Here is a 6,000-nt window from a genome sequence, read left to right on the forward strand (position 1 = left end):
AACGGCCTAGGCTTCTTCAAGGTGTTGTAAGCATAATGGGATGCTGCCATGAACTTGGCCAAAGCCGGGCGTCCCAGAATCCCATTATACGGCAGGGGGAGCTCAACCACATCAAACACAATCTTATCAGTCCTGTAGTTCAGCTCTCCTCCAAACATCACTGGCAAAGTAATCTTTCCCTTGGGACGGCTCCTGCCGGGATTGACTCCTTGAAACGTGCTGGTAACCTCCAGCTCTTCTTCTCCTATCTGAAGCTTGTTAATAACTGCTGGGGAGATCAGATTCAACCTGGCCCCGCCATCCACTAACATCTTTGTGACCTTGAGGTTGCGAATTGTTGGGGAGACCAACAACGACAAAGACCCTACCGCGGTGGTCCGGCAAGGTGGTCCTCCTCGTCAAAGATGATGGACGCGCAGGACCATTTGAGCGGTTTCCGGGCCTCCGGCGCTGGCTCCACAGCATTGAGCTCTCGTGCCCATCGCTTGAGCTGGCGATGCGAGGAGTGCAAAGACGCACCCCCATCAATTCATAGGGCGTCAGTGGCCCGCTGAAATCCCTGCTCATTGGTTTCCTCTTCATTCCCTCCATTACTCAAATCATCCCATGCTTCCTTCTGTTGGCCCTGGCGGGTTTTCCTTGGTTCCGAAAGGGTTTGCCAGGACAGTTTGCTTCACCACCTCGGCCCTTTCCGCCAGCAGCATTCTGACCTTTCTCCTTATCGCGCTTATCATATTCTGCTCTCTGTCTCTTGACAAGCTGCTCAACTTGATAACATTCATGCCCTTGGTCTGGTGGATCTTGCAGTACGACCCTTCACCTTTCTAGGCTTTCTCTGCGGCAGCGGCTTCCCGGCGGGCCGTGCACGTGGCAACTTCCTTGCCGGGGGCCTCAACCTTGGCCTCCTTTCCAGTACTAGGCATACCAGAACCTTCCACGGTCATCACTATTTTATCTCTTGGCTTCTTGTTGCGCTTCTTGCCCTTTCTTTGACCGGTTGATTCATCTTCTTCCTCTGAATCAACATTAATGCAATCCTCCTCTCTAGGAAACTTCCTTCCTTCCTTCGTCCGAGCACACTTATCCACTAGTGTGTACAACTCCTTCACAGTCTTGGGCAGCCGCACATTCATCTTAAAATAAATGCGACGATTGCACACATTGGACTAGAAGGCTGCTATAACAGCTGCAGGATGGATATTCAGAATATTCCTATGGACTTTACTAAATCTTTGTAAATACTTACGGAGAGTTTCTCCTTCCTTCTACTAGAGAAGCTGTAGGTCGCTGGGCCTACCAGGCTCCTGGTGGCCACCATTGAAGGCACCGACGAACTCGTGGCACAGGTCTGCCCAGGATGAAGTGGAGTTCTTTGGCAAGTGCATGAGCCAAGATCTCACGTTGGACTTGAGAGCCAACGGGAAGTAGTTGGCGAACACCTTCTCGTCTCTTCCCCCGATAGCCTTAACAGTGATGGTGTAGAAGCTCAGGAACTCTTTTGGGTTCAATCTCCCGTCACACTTCTAGGGTATCTTCGGGTTGAATGTATGGACAGATGGCCAACCTCCAAAGGTAGGAACCTGCCAACAGTTAGGGCAGGCTTGTCGACATTGAGGCCGCCGCACCCGTCGGTCTGGCGGGGGTCGTCGAGAGGCCGTCCCACGATGACGCACACGTCTCCCCGCCGCCTATATTCCGGGGTCCACCGTTGGCCCGGACGTGGTCGAGGGTTGGAAGAGGCCATCGAGACGTCATCGGGATCTTGTTCTTGCTACGCCCGCGCCTGCTGCTGTGGTGGGGACTGCACGGTAGGGACATGCCCCTTCATTTGGCCAGCAGTATGAGCAGTCGTCATCACTTGGGGAGGTCGTGGTGGGATAGCGCGCCGCGAGCCCCCAGCCTCAGCGAAACCGAGTAGACTCTGGACGGTGGCACGCCATTCATCCATTTGCTCGGCTGCTGGCGGGAACCTTAGTAGTAGCTGGGCCCGCGCCATAGCCTCCGTGGCCGTGCTTGGCATGGAAGTTGATGACCTCGACCGCACCATCTCCTGGCTTATGACGGTGCCTGCGGCGGCAGCGGCAGTGGCATGCCCGTGCTGCGGTAGGGTGGCCACCTGGGCAGCAGGGTCGCGCGGCGATGGCGCTCGAGGGTCTGCGGCTCCATCGGTGGGTGGAGGGGATGTAAGCGGAGTCTCCCTCCCATCCACACCTTGCGGAGCTTGAATGTCGACATGCTGCTGAAGCTGTTCTCCTCCGATGCCTTCAGCCCCCGTGTTTGCCGCAGGGGGAGTGGCGACGGCGTCACCTGCTCCCGCCACGCCCCCAGCAGCGCTCAGGTCCTCACTTGTCCCCGCACCCTCGGCGGCATCTGGGGCCGCGGGCATCGGAGCCTTCGAGGTAGATGGCTGGGCTAAAAGGCCGGACTTCTTCTTCTTGGGTGACATGGCCGATGGCATCGTCGAAGACAAAGATGGCGATCAAGATGACGCGCTACACACGCTTTCAGGTTCGCACAAGCGAGCCCCCTACCTGGCGTGCCAAAATGTCGTGGGATATTCGCGACCACCTTTGGGACCGGGCGGTACCTTGCTGGTTCAGCAGGGGACGTCACATTGCACAAAGAGCATACCAGCGCGCGGCAGCATGACAGAGAGCACACAAGCAGTTCACCCAGGTTTGGGCCACCGCGAGGCGTAAGACCCTACTCCTGCTTTGGTGGACTGATAGTGGAAATGAACATGGTGGTGTGTGGTACACTTGCCCGGCAAGGCATGCCTCACGGCTACGGCGACCACAACCTTATCGTGGCTTGGGTTTTGTCAAGTTTCCAACTGTCTAAACCCCTCCTGCGACTGCCCTGGGCCTCCTTTTATAGATTAAGTGGTCACCACAGTGGCAAAACAGTCATTACCCACTGATATGATAGCAAATAGTGCTATCATACCTAACTCTACGGGCTGGCAGGGTGCATTAAATGCACCACTCAATATCACATCACTAGTTGCCCGGCAAGGCCTGCCGAGCTTATCTTGCCAGCTCCGCGCCTGTTCTCTTGACACGTTGTTGGACGGGTGTCACCTGTGGGTTTCTTCCATAGGAGATGGCTGCCATGTGGCGAATGATGCCACTTAATCACCTTGCAGCTTGACACTACACTGATTGATGACGTGGGTCGTACTTGCGTGGTTGGCAGGATGGTTCAGGCCCCACAAGCCCCAGTAGGTACTGCCGGGGAGTTTTGGCTGCTTGCTTCTGGTGGTGGCTTGCCCCCTTGCCGGGCTCGCCTGCCCGGCAAGGGATGTCCTTCTCTTGTCGATATCCTGTTCCTTTGGCTCGATCTCGATCCCTTTGAGCTGCATGTTGGTTCTTCAACCTCCGACTTAAGCTAGTTCTCCAAGCTTGATCTTGTGCCTGTGCACAGTTGGGCAACATACCCAGGGTATGTTGCACTGGCACCATGGCACTCGTAGGGGGGTTTAGAAGGTTAGAAAGTTGATAGTCCCCTAGCCATGATACGCGCGTAGACGCTGCGGCCCTGAGGCGAGCCTTGCCGGGAAAGTGTACTATGCATCACCACACTCATCCCACCATCAATCCACCAAAGCAGGAGTAGGGTTTTACGCCTCACGGCGACCCGAACCTGGGTAAATTGCTTGTCTGCTTTCTGCCACGCAGCTGTGCGCTATTCTGCTCTTTGTGCAACGCGACGTCCCCTCGCCGAACCAGCAAGGGGCCACCCGGTCCGATAGGTGGCCACGGATATCCCACGACATATTTGGCGTGCCAGGTAGGGGGAGCGCTTGTGCGAACCTGAAAGCGTGCGTAGCACGTCATCTTCATTGCCATCTCGATCTCCGACGACGCCATCGACCATGGCGCCTAAGAATAAGAGGTTCGGCCCTTCAGCCCATCTGTCCGCCTCGAAGGCTCCACTGCCTTTGGTGCCTCGGAGGATGCGTGGGCGAGCGAGGACATGAACGCCACTAGGGGTGTGGTTGGAGCCGGTGGCACCATCACCACTCCCCCTGCAGCCGACGCGGGGGCTGAAGACACCGGAGGAGGACAACATCAGCAACACCTTGGCGATCATGCTCCAAAATATGCGGGCGAGGGGGTCACTCCGTCTGCACCCTCTCTGTCGGCGTCCTCGGAACAGGGATACCTAGACTTGCCTGCCTGCGGCCCACGGCGTGGCTCCACCAGCGGCCTGGTACGGCCCATCATCTATAGCAACAACTCAAGACCCTCGCGTGGGGCTAAGTCTCGCGAGGCGGACGACGCCAAGACCTCCCTAGGGGCAGCCTCACTAGGCTAGCTCCCGAGGAGCGGAGATATCTATGCAAGGGGCACCTCACGAGGTTCACGTGACTTGACCCATGACGACCAAGGCCAGGCGGGCGCCAGTGGGCGCAGTGTACTAGTTTCCTCTTTGGAGTTAAAGAGGCAGGCGCGGGAGAGGAGTCCCGAGGCATCAGGCAAAGGTTTCCATATTAGTGCAACAAGATCAAGGCCAGCAGGATGGTAGGATGGAGGTCACCGTGGAGCCCACAGCAGCGTCACCACCAGAGCCTTTGGCAGGCGAAGACCACCTTTTATCAGGATAGCTTGTACTAGGTGCCCCCTTCAAACTTGGCCGTTGTGGGATCCCTTCCCGCCTAACATTTTGGAAGAGGACTAGGGCCTCTATAAATAGGGATAGCCACCACCATAGCTAAGGGGAGGGATCATCCGGATCATCCCTACGCACATCAGCTCATCATGCTCAAGAACACCTCCCCTCAGGAGGCAGTTCATCCATTGTACTAGTTCATCCCTAGCCCTCGAGGCAATCCACCACCACCACACCGGAGTAGGGTATTACACCACAACGGTCGCCCGAACCATTATAAATCTCTGTGTCTCATGTTCCTTGGGTTGGTCGAGCTAGGCTGTGGGATCGTCGAGCGAGCGAACTAGAGAGGAAGAGTACTTCGTGCGTACCCTAGTGTTTGAACCTCAAGGGTTAGCCGAAACCCACGATCCGACATTTGGCATGCCAGGTAACGGTGCTCCGAAGCTTAGTCCCTCCGCCAACTTGCGCCGCTCCTCCGGCTGGACCGATGGGCACCCGCAACAGCGCCATGGGCCTCAGGGCCCTCACCCCCGCCTTGTGGCAAGTACAGTGGCGGCATAAGTTTAGGCCGGAGATGTCGCCTCGCTATGACGGCGCGGCGGATCCAACGGCCTTCCTGCTAGCGTACGAGGAGGCCATTCTGGAAGCTGGAGGCGACGACAAGGTCATGGCCAACTGGTTCCCCATGTCCCTCGCTGGCGCGCCGCGCGCCTGGTTGCTCAACCTGCTGGGATCTTTTGTGGTTTCTTGGGGGGAGTTGTGCGGCCTTTTTGTCGCACGCTTTGCGGTGCCAGTGCCACTCGCCGTTGCGGCCCTCCTCGGCGGATCACATGCACCACCCTCTGACCGCCATGCCAAGCAGTTCTTTCGCCAGATTAGCGTCACCTCTGTGCAACAGGGAGCCCCTCCAGGGTGGGCGGAGCCCAAGGCCGACCTCACCTTTGACTCGGGGGACCACCCCATAACCACTGCTGGCTCGGGCACGCTCCCGATGCTCTGCACACCCACCATCTACAACGTAGTTGTGACCAAGACCCTCATCGACAGCGGAGCTGGCCTCAACGTGCTCTTCGTGGAAGCTTTTGGTTTGCTTCACATACCATATGACTAGCTCCGCCCCACCAAGCCTTTCTCCAGAGTCGGCATTGGTTCCACCAGCCCCCTAGGGCAAATACGCCTCCCAGTCACCTTCGGTACCCACGACAACTACCGCACCAAGCTGATCGACTTCGACATTGCCCGGATCGGCCTCCCATACAATGCCATCCTCGGGTACCCTGCCCTGGATCAGTTCATGGCAGCGACCCACCCGGCCTACAACCTCATGAAGATGCCGGGGAGTAGCGGCGTTCTCACCATGCCCGGGGACACCAAGGAAGCCCTGGC

The sequence above is a fragment of the Triticum dicoccoides genome, chromosome 6A, assembly GCF_002162155.2.
Source record: "Triticum dicoccoides isolate Atlit2015 ecotype Zavitan chromosome 6A, WEW_v2.0, whole genome shotgun sequence".
In the NCBI taxonomy this organism is placed as follows: Eukaryota; Viridiplantae; Streptophyta; class Magnoliopsida; order Poales; family Poaceae; genus Triticum; species Triticum dicoccoides.